The sequence below is a fragment of the Epinephelus fuscoguttatus genome, linkage group LG3 (assembly GCF_011397635.1).
Source record: "Epinephelus fuscoguttatus linkage group LG3, E.fuscoguttatus.final_Chr_v1".
NCBI lineage: Eukaryota > Metazoa > Chordata > Actinopteri > Perciformes > Serranidae > Epinephelus > Epinephelus fuscoguttatus.
Window position 1 is genome coordinate 45985295 of NC_064754.1, and position 13801 is coordinate 45999095.

A 13801-nucleotide genomic window follows, 5' to 3' on the forward strand; every position below is an offset into this window, starting at 1 on the left:
TCTCTCTCAGTGTGTGTGTGTGTGTGTGTGTGTGTGTGTGTGTGTGTGTGTGTGTGTGTGTGTGTGTGTGTGTGTGTGTGTGTGTGTGTGTGTGATAGAGAGAGAGAGAGACAGACAGACAGACAGAGACATAGAGACAGACAGAGAGAGAGAGAGACAGACAGAGAGACAGACAGAGAGAGAGACAGAGAGAGAGAGAGAGAGAATGTGGATTAAAGCAGCGCCTCTGTTCTAGATGATATCTTTTCTTTTTGATGTTTGAACCCAATAACAAGAGAAGTTATCTATAAAGAGCAATTGAGAAATATCTACTTAGCTGAATCTGCCGTGAGCATAAAATATGTGTGAGGGGGTTATGAAAGCAGCTTGCTGGTCCTCAGTTGAATGTGTGGGTGTGTACAGTATATATAAACACACTCCTGCATGATAGCCAGCATACACCTTGTGTCCGTGTATTTCAGACCTCCTCTTCTCTTTAGCTTCCCCAGTTGGTCTCATGTCTTGCATGACAAAGCCCTATAGCAATTATATAGCAGCTGTAATAATTATGATAGGAGGTCAGATGATGTTAGACCAGAGCAGGTCAGGAGGTCAGGGTGGATGGATGAGTCAACTAAACATTGAACTTTAAACCAAGAGACCACTGTTTATTTCTCATCTCTGACCGACACTCAGCACTTTCTGTAGGCAGTTCCCTAACCTTAACTGCTTATTTATGATTGCAACCATGACAATGATGGTTCCCTACCTTTACCCTCTGAGACCCACATGGACTAGTTTTTGCCTCTGTTTGGGGGGATAGCAGATCAACAGTATATGCCACATAGAAGTGGTTTACATCACTGGAAAGCTGTAAGCTGATGATTAACTTGAGATACAGCTCAGTACTGTCTTACAGGTTTTTCTAATCATAAATCTATAATAAATGTACAAATAAACATTGTATTTTGGTTAGGGCCTATTCAAGTTTCAAAGGTTTAGAGTGTATAGGGGCTTAGAACACTATGTTTTCCTTGCTCACAGGTTTTCTCCAGGTTCTCTGGCTTCCTCCCAAAGTCCAAAGACATGCAGGTTTGGTTAATTGGTGACTCTAAATTGGCCGTTGGGTGTTAATGTGAGCGTGAATGGTTGTCTGTCTCTATGTGTCAGCCCTGTGTACTCCACCTCTCAACACATGTCAACTGGGATAAGCTCCAGCCAGCCTGCGACCCCTAGAGGATGAGCTGTTATGGAAAATGAATAAATGGTCTCACTACAATGGAATGGCTGCTGTGGGGAATGACATCGTCACACAAGAGTAAAACTGGGCTCATTGAGAGTCTCAGCTTTCCCATCAGACCCAATTTATGCAATTCCAAGACTGTTTATGGATCCCAGTGTGCCGATATATTTAAAAAAAAAAAAAAAAAAAAGATGAAAATGGCACATTTCTACTGCGTGCAAAAAAGACTGTATGGCACCAGTATAAAGTGGGCGTGTCTGTAAAAGGGAGACTTTTTTGAACCCATGGAACCTATTTTCATTCCGATATCTTGAAGTGAGAGGTCAATGGACCTCTGTGAAAATGGCAATGCCAGTTTTTCCCTCACCAAGATTTCTTTAGTCTTTTATTCTTTAGTCTTTATTTCGAGCATGGTCATGGATATGAAGCATGAGACAACAATGAAAAAAAGATAACAATAATAATAATAAATAACGCAATAGATAAAGAAATAAAGAAAACAAAACAAAAAAGAACAAAACAAAATAATGAGTCCAACATGCTCGAAAAGGAGTAGGAAGAAGTAAAAAACTTATTTAATCCTACCCCATCCCTATTTTGTTATTATTATAATTTTTATCATAGTGAATTCGTTCTATACATGCATACAGGCATATTTAAATATATAGATGGTTAGATATGTGGGTATCTACATATTATGATTTATTAAACCAAGTTTTATATAGATATCAATATAGTGACATAGTAATAGTGGATAGTAAATAGAAATAAAATAGTAATGGTATAGCTATAATGGTAATAGTAAATTCATTCATTTATAATTTTTTTTTTTCTTTTTTCCTTTTTTTCCTTTGCGCCTTGACGTAGCCGAGAATACAAGGACAGGCAAAAGGTATACATATATATATCTCCATATCTACCTACACATATACGTAATAAAAGAAAAGAAAAAAAAAAAGAAAAAACCATAAATATCCATATATATATATATATATATATACATACATACATACACATACACACATACATACATACATATATACATATATATACATACATACACACATACATACATATACACATATATATTATTATTATTTCCTCTCTTTCCTATATTTTGTAAAGACCATTTGCTTATATTTGTTTTTAAACTGTTTGATGCCTGGACATTGCTTTAAATCCTCACTGAGTCTGTTCCATAGTCGTACTCCGTTGTTTGTTATGCAAAATCTTTTCATTGTAGTTCGACATCTCTGAGTCTTAAAGTTTAGTTTTTCCCTTAAATCATACCTCCTCTCTTTCCTGGAACATTTTTTGTAGGTGACCCGGTAATAAGTTGTTTCTGGCTTTGTACAGAAATTGTGCTGTTTGGAATTCTATAATATCATAAAGTTTTATTATTCTAGATTTGATGAATAGTGGATTGGTGTGTTCTATGTAACTAACATTATTAATTATTCTAATGGCTCTTTTTTGTAGTATAAATAACGGCTCTAGTGAGTTTTTATATGTATTGCCCCACACCTCTGAACAGTATTGTAAGTACGGTAAGATGAGTGAATTGAACAGAATGTGCAGTGATTTGTGATCCAGAAAATACCTTACTTTGGCCATTACAGAGATGCTTCTGGATATTTTGGTGCAGATGTGTTTAATGTGAGGTTTCCAGCAAATTTTGTCATTTATCATCACTCCAAGGAATTTAATTTCATGTACAGTTTCTATATCTACGCCCTCTATCTGTACTTGTGCTTGATGATTTATTTTTCTATTGCCGAATATCATTATCTTCGTCTTGCTTAAATTTAGTGATAGTTTGTTTTTCAACCAGTATTTAATCTTGATAAATTCTGAAGTGATGATGTCCAAAAGTTGCTGTAGATTCTCACCTGATCCCAATATATTTGTATCATCTGCAAATAAAATGAATTTGAGTATTTGTGATATGTTACATATGTCATTGATATAAATGATGAATAATTTAGGACCCAGCACTGATCCCTGTGGAACACCACACACAATGTCCAAGCATCTTGATTGGTATTCTCCCATTTTCACAAACTGCCTCCTGTTTTTCAGATAACTTCTCACCCACTGTAGTGCCGTCCCCCTGATCCCGTATTTTTCTAGTTTACTGAATAGTATATCATGATTTATTGTATCGAATGCTTTTTTTAGATCAATGAATACCCCAACAGCGTATCTCCTATTATCTATGGCGTTTGTGGTTTCTTCTATTAGTTTGACCAGAGCTTGTGATGTTGACCGGTTACTTCTGAATCCATATTGATTGTCATTGAGTAAGCTATTCTTCTCTATAAAGCTGTCTAATCTGTTAGTGAAAACTTTTTCCAAAATTTTTGAGAATTGTGGGAGAAGTGAAACAGGTCTGTAGTTTGTGAAATGGTGTTTGTCGCCAGCTTTATACAGGGGAACAACTTTAGCTATTTTCATATTGTTAGGAAATTGACCTGTTTGTAGTGACAAATTAAAGATGTGCCTTAGTGGTTTGGAAATCCCATTAATTACCCTTTTTACTATTATCATGTCTATTTCATTATAATCAGTGGATGACTTGCTCTTACATTCATTCACAATATTTATTATCTCCTTTTCTTCTACAGGCATAAGAAACATTGTCTTTGAATTTCTGGCTATTAGATTATCATTGGATGTCACTGGATCTTGAATTTCCTCTGATAGTTTTGGCCCAATATTTACAAAAAACTCATTGAATTTATTAACTATATCATTCATGTTATTTATAATTTTGTTATTTTCCATAAAATACCTTGGATACTGTATCTGTCTTGATTTGTTTCTTATTATTGAGTTTAGTGTATTCCATATGCACTTTATGTTATGCTTATTTTCTCTAGTAACCTATTATAATAATCCTTTTTACAGTTTCTCATGATATTTGTTAACTTATTTTTATATATTTTATACTTATTTTCAGTTTCCTTAGTTCTGTGTTTTATGAATTCTCTATATAGTGTGTTTTTCTTTTTACATGCATTATGCAATCCTTTTGACATCCATTGATTATCTTTATACTTTTGTTTTCTACAGTATTGTTTAATTGGACAATTTTTATCGTACAGATTTTTAAACACTCTCAGAAATTCATCATATGCTTTATCAGTATCATTTTCTTTATATATCGAATCCCAATCATTTTTTACTAAATCATTTTTAAGTGCCTCGATGGTTTCCTCTGTCCTGACCCATCTGTACAGTGGTATCTTTTCTTGTTTGATTTTCATGTGGTTGTCATTATAGACTATAAAAACTGGAAGGTGGTCACTGATGTCATTTACTAATAACCCACTTACTGTATCATTATTTATTTCATTTGTAAATATGTTATCAATTAAGGTTGCACAGTGTGATGTAATTCGGCTGGGTCTAGTAATTTTGGGGTATAGGCCAATACTGTATAGTGTATTAATAAATTCATTAGTCATCTTATGATTATTTGGATTCAACAGATCGATGTTGAAGTCGCCACCAATAAACATGACTTTGTGATTTGTTACTGTAAAGTGTTCCTCCATCCAGTTTTTAAATGTGTCTATATTTGACCCTGGTTTTCTATATATACAACTTACAATAATATTTTTCATTTTTTCTCTACTTATTTCTATTGTTATACATTCGAGTACATTGTCCACCACAGTTGACATATTTTCAATAACCTTATACTTATAATTCGTATCCACATACATAGCTACACCACCACCATTTTTGTTTCTCCTATTAATACACATTAGCTCATATCCTTCAAGTCCAAAATCCATGTCCCTTTCATTGTTAATCCATGTTTCTGATATTAGAATTATATTAAAACGATGTGTGAACTGACTTAAATAGTCCTTGATATTATGGAAGTTGGCATACAAGCTTCTGCTGTTAAAGTGTATTATTGAGAACTTGTTTTCATTCTTGAAAGTTCTGTTATACTGCTCGTCTGAGTAGTAATGGCAATCATTGTTAATGTTCACAAAAAAGTTGTTTTCAGGATCAATATCATTTAATGTCTTGTGACTTGTTGTTTCTTTAATGGAGTTTAAATCCGCATAGTCCAGTCTGTTTGGTAATTGTTGCAATTCAGCATGCGTAAGAGTTGTGTGGAGTGTCATATGTAGTGTTGTTGTTCAACATACCCTTTGTCCATAATCTTGTGGTTATTTTGGTGTACTGGTGCGTGCATGAACGATCAGTTTGTCGTAGCGCAGGTAGGCAATGTCCCCCTTCTCTCTGGCAGCTCTCAGCTCCGGCATCAGGTCTTTCCTTTTTTGTCTGACAGCATCCGTGAAGTCCTCGTTGATAAAGATTTTTGTTCCTCTGAGAGACTTTGCGCGTTGTAATATGGCTTCTCTGTCCTTGTACCTGAGGAGTTTTACAGCAATGGGCCTCGGTCTGTCACCTCCACCGGGTTTCCCTGTGCGGTGCGCCCTCTCCACCTCCACCTTGTGCTGCAGCTGTAGTTTCTCCTTCAGGATTTCCATAATCTTTTTCTCTGTGTCTGCCCAGGTTTCTCCAGGTGATTCTGCTACACCATTAAATACAAGATTATTCCTTCTGGACTGTCCCTCTAGATATTCCACCTTGTCTGTGACAGTCAACAAACTGTCACAGATTTTGTAAATATCTGCTTGTAGTGCATCACCTCGTACCGCCTGTTTGCTCATCTCATTTAGCCCTGCATTGGAGCATTATATAGCCCCCTTCCTGAGAAGCTAGCATGACATGTCATCACTACTGTAGCTTTAAAACTCAGCCCTCTATAGCCTCTGAAAGGCAAGAATGTTGGCTGGGATCACTGGTGGCCCAGGGGGGTCTCAGAGGGTTAACAAAGTAATTATTTAACCCAGGTTTTCCTAACCTCAACAAAAAGCTAAATTTAACCCCAGCTATGATCTTTCCAAAATGTAACCAGTGTTGTCATGTTATAAAACAGGTTCAAAACAGTTTTGAAAGGCACAAATCAGATCAGAAAATGCTGAAAGGGCATGGACAGAAATTTGAATACGGAGGCTCAATCACACTTTCAAAAACTTGTGGGCAGGTGCTTTGGAGGAAAAAGTCCACAGTTATAAGAAGAGAGTTCCTGCACGCTGTCTTGTAATTTGCAAAAACCCTTATCAAGCAAACAGCATTTGGGTTGTTAGACCTTCATCATTAAGTAACATTTGAAACATCTGAAATCATATAGATAATGCCTGCTCAGGTGAGGTCAGTCAGAGGCCATGAGCTGAAATCACAATCTGCCCCACAGTCACAGTCAGTGTATATGGTATTTAGCCTAATAGAAGGCATTAATAAACAAATTGAATAATGTAATTATTATAACAATCTATACAAAAACTTGTCCAACAAGTCATCAAGGAGGAAGAAGGATCTATCATAGCAGATACTATTCAAGAAGTGATATATTACAGTATCATCTCTCTCTTAAAAGTAAGACTTCCCTCCCCTCAGAAAAAATAAAAATGACAATATCCTAATAATTTTTGTACAGTCTGTAAATGACCTACATGTAGTACATCTTCAATCCCCCATACATCCAGTATATTCCTTCAAAATCAAGACTTGATTTGGCTTTGCCCTCAGATCTCCCACTGATTTTTAATATATATAATTGTAATGTGTGCATCTCAGCACTGTCTAGTAGTCTTTACCCACTGCCTTTCATTAAAGAGGCCGTTAACATCTTCCAGAGCTGGGATAGACTAAGGAAAATGAGATGAAGCCCAGACAAGATGGAAAGCAGACAGAAGATGTCAAAGGATAATGCCACTTTCTTTTTTTCTTTTTTCTTTTTTAATTTACAGGGCAATCAATAGTATTAGCAGTGCATGATTGGAAAATAATGTCTCTTCATTTTTGAATTGATGGCTACACTTTAAAAGACACTATCTAGCGAGGTTTCTTCTTTTCTCTTCTGTGTCAAGTCATTCCAATATTAAATTCAGGGCTTAACAGGCTATGGAGTGCACTGTGGAAGATTTATGCCAAATGTTGCAAAGCTAGTGTGCCTTATTCATAACACCTTCATATTTCATAAAAGCAGTTCAGGCAGTAGAAATTGAACTTTGATACGTTCTTCATTTTAACTTTTATTCCCATTTGCTGTAAGTCCACTAAATCCATTAAGAGGGGGGCTTAAGTCCTTGAGCTCCACCTCCTTTGTACTGTGTACGACAGAATAAGTGCAGCAAGGAAGCCAGCACTACTTTCCTTGTTTCTTCAACGATTAAAAGGGACTTTTTTCACAAACATTTAGACAACACCCAACAGTGAGCTCCTTTCTGCTTTCATAGAGACATATTTTCTCAACAAGAAGGTGGAGTTCAGGTACTATGATTGGTCAGTAAAGACACATTTTGACACCCTTTGTTTTCGTGAGACGTTAAGTAATGTGGATGTGTTTCTCATCATCAAATTTTTAAAGTCTACGCAAAGTGGCTTCAGTATGGGGCATCGTGGATTTTCAATTCATTTGTCTCTTGCCCAGTTTTAGCTGGAATAGGCTCCAAACTGGATCAATTCCTGCTTAAAGGACAGGGACTACTTTGTGTCTATAAATGATTATACATCTGAGCATACAAAAATGATATGTGAAGTTCCTCTAGAAACCTGTCTAACATCTACATGCCTCCATTGGCTCAGACTAGGGAAAATAAATATATTACCATATTTATGCAGATGATGCACAAATTTACATAACCATATAACCGGGGGCAATGGTCCACTGAACAAATCAACAATTGGATATGCCAGTTTTCTTCAATTAAACAAAGAAAATACTGAGGTAATTGTTTTTGGAGCTAAGAAGGGATGATTAAAAGTAAGTGCTTAGCTTCAATTGACAACGCTAAAAACCACAGACTTGGTGGAGAAATCTTGGTGTAGTCATGGACTCAGACCTGAATTTCAAAAGCCATGTTAAGAAAATGACAAAGTGCACTTACTATCACCTTAAGAACATATAGACATCTTATTCTATTTTAGCTTTTTATTTTCTGTTCTCTAGCTCTTTAATGGTATTTTTAAATTGTGTTTAAATGTCCTTTTATAATATGTTTCTTTTGCACCTTGTTTCGATGCATTTAATGTTTTATGTAAAGCACCTTGAATTGCCTTGTTGCCATAATGTACTATATAAATAATCTTGCCTTGCCTTCACTTTCAAAGGTGTCATTCTTCTTCAAAGAAGAAGACCTATAAAAGTGAAAGCAAGCTTTTTGTCCATGGTCTTCTTCTGTTTACTTGTCTTTATACATTGTTGTTGGCAACACAGCAAGCAATGGTTGACACCTGTTAGAGACTCCTCTTGGCTCTAAATGGTAGTTTTCATTCAGGCATGTTGGATTCTTACAAATGCCATTAGCAGCAGTAGTCAAAGAGACCTGATTTTTTCACAGATTATCTGTCTCATGTACTACTATCTGGATATAGTGACAGTGACAGCAAATATGTTACTTACTGGACCTTTAAAGGGGACATTCATCATTATCATTTCAATATTCCAAGCAATTAATGGAATTTCATTATTATATTATTAAAGGGCCGTTATTTATTATTCCCTCTGTATTTTCATATTTTAACTTTTGATCCACTAGTAATAAGCAAAAAGAGCTGCGCACTTAACATCAGTCCAAAAACTTCTTAATTCTGGTGCGGTAGTCAGAGATGAAAGTCAAAAAATGGAAAAGGTGTGCGAGTCCTTTTCCATTTTTTTAACTTTTGATCCACTCCCGTTTGCCTTGATAAAGTTAATGCATCGTGTCGTCATTTCAAACTCAACACTTCCTGTATCCATTTCAAATTAAAAGCCCCTTATAACTTTTGTTGAGAGAATCCCTTCATTCTCTAAATACGCTTTTAATGGGAAATATTTGTAGGAACTTGCTGTGGAGGATTCAGTGACTTGTATGTTTGTGTACGGTACTTCAAATGTAGCTCCTGCCATCTGGTGGCACTTTTTTACATTACTACAATAGAATTTTGGCTGGCACATGAACAGACACAGTGACTGAAATAATAGTAAAAGTAATAAAAATATGACAAGAATAACCCAATGACATTACACACGTCGTGAAAGACGACCACGGATAATTGGTGTGGTTTAAGTTTTTTGATGTTTTTGTGTAATGTAATGTACCCCTGGCTCCTTTATTTATTTCCTGTTTACATGTGCTATACGGATTATTGTTGATTTCATACTTCTCTTAAACTCCCTGTAATCCCTATCGGCCAAGTCACGGCACGATTTTATGGCTCCACAATTGCGTAATATGACACAGTGACTGTCAGAACAGACAGAAATGTCATGTAGTGTAAACCAGGCATTAGTGGCTTTCAGGAGAACTCATGGTAGTAAGATAAAATACATTGTGAATATGTTCCCTTGACACAAATAAGCACTCCTTTCCTGTTCTCAGCGAACAGGATTGAAAGTGGCCACTTGACATTGGGACTTATTTATGGAAAATGAATTTATTTCTATGTCTAAGCACATGTGTGCATGTGTGTGTGGTGTGTGTGTGTGTGTGTGTGTGTGTGTGTGTGTGCGTGTGAGTGTGTTGAAAAAGAGAGAAAGGGAGGGGAAAGAGAACAGTCAAGCATACCAGTAGGGTTCACACTGTCATTGTCAATGGACAGCCATGCACATCTTTCAACTTTGTGTGTGTGTGTGTGTGTGTGTGTGTGTGTGTGTGTAATAATAGCTGTGCTGGACTCTCTTCCCTGCCAGTGTCACAGTTTGAAGCTTGTTTGTCCTTCAAGTCTGGCAGAAGCTTCTGAAATCACATAACCTGTCTTGCTGTGTGTAAGTGTACCTACAGTGGACAAACAGAATCACAAAAATCCACTTTTCAAACCATAAAACCTAGATATTCCTCGCCTGCTCACATAACGACTAAGAATGTATTGTAGCAGTAATTTGAAATGCCTTACGTGTCTGATTTATTAGACACTTATTTCTCCCGAAAGGACCTTCTGACTACGGTGACAACAACGGTAGCCGTTGTGTACCAAAAAGCTATGATAACATTGATGAAACCATGTCATCCGATACTTCATGGAGTATTCATTCAGGCTCCTGCTTCGGGAATAGTCCCGGTTCTCCCTATGTGCAGTGTGGGCCTGAGTCTTAGCATGAATTAAGTCAAATAATATGTCCTTGAGACAAAAATTATAGGCTACATTACAGTTAGCAGACGTAAGAGTGTCACTTACCACCGCTGTCTATGCGCTATAGGCCTACAAAGAAAACCACTGATGGAGGTAGTGAGTATACAACCCTTATTCCATCAATCCTGCACCAACGAGGCTAGTGTGTTTTTCTTCTGATATGCTGCCTATGGCACTGAATCACATAGGCTAACCAAGCCAATGAAAAAAGTTAGCTCTAGGCTAATTTAGGCAGTAAAGTTTACCTACCTGTTGAGAAGAAAGCAGGAAACTTCAGTGTCCCTGTTAAAACCTTTCTCCTTCAGCAGGTCTTTCCACCTGGGAAAGGCTACGCCAATTTTGACCCTTGTTGTTTGAATTCACCGGTCACTTTGCCTCTTTGATTTCTTGGCCACGAGGATTCCGTCTCCCGTGATGCTGCATATGCATGATCCTGCATCCTCTATTTTCAAGATGACAGAATGTTATGGAACCCCCCCCCAAACGACTTACCCGTCCAATGTCCAAACAAATCCAAAATTCTCCTTTTACGAGAATAAGCCAGATTATTTGTGGAGGTAATGGTACACCAATAATGACATATTTATGAAGGCAGACATTGATTTTTGCCAATAAACAACTGAAAATGCTACACAACATCCCTTTAAATATTGTATCAACATATATCTTTATATAGGAATTTAGAAAACAGGCTGTATAGCTGCTATTACATATTTTGTTACTGTCAACATATCCCAGAGTCTAATATTTTTTTTCCTCTGTGCTATAGTGTGCTTGTTGCCCAAAAACTGATAAAAAAAGATATCAGTGAGTCAAACCACTGGACTGAACGATATGTTCCTTCATCATGATGAACATTAGCCCTGCAGCTTATTTTGACTGAGTTCAACCTACACCATCCTGCTGCCATAAATATCTACTTATGCACAAAAGGTATAACTCCTCAGCCAAAAATAGATCCCAACAAATGCACTGTTTTCTCTTTCAGTTATATTTGCTAAAAACTAAAGTGCCCAGCTGTTTAGGAAATTACTTCTCCTTTATTTTTATTTTTTTTTAGAAATGAAATTTTAAAATTGTCTGTCTTTAAAGATTTACGTCTTCATTTGGACTGAGTAAGCTCAAGGCTGAGAGCCACAGACATGCCTGAGAGATGGACCAACACACTGGTGGTTTTGGTCTTTTTGTTGATGTACCAGTCTTATCTTATAGACCTGCACTATTCAATATTTATATGTGGATCAAAGTGAAAAGAGTGAACCTTTTGGGGCTTCTGGGTGGTCTGCCAGGTCCTGCCAGTTACCAACACTGCTTGGTTGGTAATTGATCCTTGATTTGGTAGTGTTGGACTGATGTAATCTTTGACCAGCTGACAGAACAGCTTTAGTCCACCTTGGTATCATGGGATATTATTCTTCAATAATGAAAAACCCTCTTAATCATATAGACCATGCTCCCAGTATATATTGCAATTACTATCTAGCGAGGTGTCTTTTAATTTATTTATTTATTTTTTCACAAGCCGTCATATTTTTTTACTTACTTACTTCAAATGAGGCATCTCCGTGCACTGGGCTTAGATGTAAGTAGTTTTCCACTCCCAGCTTTGCCATATATGAAAATTTTTGAAAGTTCCTACACACTGCTGGAGAGATTGTGGATCAGTTCTGCTGTCATGAGGCAGTAATTTTGTGACAGACCATAGGTCCTCCTTGCTGATGCAGTTGTCATGGACACAATATTTACACATGTAAAAAGTCCCCCTCCACAGTGAATCACAGTGCAGTATTACTAATCAATTCCCGGCAGCTTGGGCATTGCCCACTTTTGCTCTTTAGAACTTTGATGTTGCTTTGAAAACCTCCTTGGTCCAGACAGTGATTTTCTGTGTTTGTCAGTTCTCACTGCTGTTTAACCTAATTTAAGTTGGCTATGTCAGTGCCTTTGTAAATGTGAGTCTGTTTCTTCAAAGTCCCTTTTCATGTTGTGTTTTCATCATGTTGTCCACCCTTTATAGATCATCCCTTGATCTTTCTTGTTTTTCTCTCTTAGTCTTCATTTGTGCAGCCCCTCCTCTCCCACCTCCCTTGTTTCGTACAACCAGTTTTCTCACCCTCATCTCTTTGACCCTCTCCCACCACTGTCATCCACCCACATCACACCATTGCTCTGGATATCCACAGTGTGAACAATTATTGCTCAGCGCGTAGTGGGGGAGGGCTCAACATGTTAATCAATGCATTTATTGTCACTGAGTTACAATATAACACACAAGCACACACTTTTCCTGTGGTGCACTGTTTTCAGCCGGGCTTAGGATTACTCATGTTGAGCTGGTAGCAGCAGCACTAAGAGGATGTGAAACATTGAAAAGTGCCACTCTGACTTGTCATTTCCCCTCATTTAGCTGTAGGCACATATCCACCCACACTCCCAGAAGACAGCAGCTCCTGTCGCCACTGCCATCAGGCAGCAGTTTTATTATTCTGTTTAACTACTTTCTCTGTCGTCTTGTCAGGAAGCTGAAAATGTGTGTCTCCATTTACACAGCATTGAGTGATTTTTAAGTTTATTTACGTTTATAAAGTGCACTTAATTCTTGTCTTTGTTTGTAGAGGGATTGAGCGTGCGTGTGTGCACATGCATATTTCCACACTTGAGTTTTTTATTTAACCAGAAAACTTCTGATTTTTTTGGCATTTACATTTCTTCTTTCCTTTTGGGCCCTTACAACAAATATCTGTTTTTTTTTTCCCGACTCACCACACAGTTTTTATTGAGCCTCTGTCAAGTGGTTGAGTGTGGAAGACCGGAACTGCCGAAATTAAAAAAAGCTTGAGCAGGAAATCTGTGCAAGCAACATGGTATCTGAGTGTGAGCACACAGTTTGAGCAGAAACAGAGTAGATCTAAGTGCAAGCAGAGGCTATTTGAGTGAGAGCGCAGGGTTTTGAAGGACAATATCACAAAATCTGAATGTGAAATCAATAAATAATGCTCTCAAACTGATATACCACTCTCTTGAATAAAGATAGGGATAAAGCTCCAAGCTCCGTACGGCCCCAGCCATCACAGTCCTCTGAGGTTTCCCCTAGCTGGCTGTGGGGAGCAAGGCATGTATAGTCGATCTACGTACTCAGGTGTCGATCAACCAATAGGCGAAAAGTTCACCCCATGACACACTTTGGACAGCCCCCTCATTTGCATTTACATTTCTTCATGTGGCAGGGTAAGAAAAGTAAATGCAAATGAGGGGGGTGTCCAAAGTGTGTCACCCCTATGACACACTTTGGACACCCCCCTCATTTGCATTTACTTTGCTTCATGCCTTTCTGCATGCATGAAGAAATGTAAATGTGAAAAGAATTCAGGAAGGAAT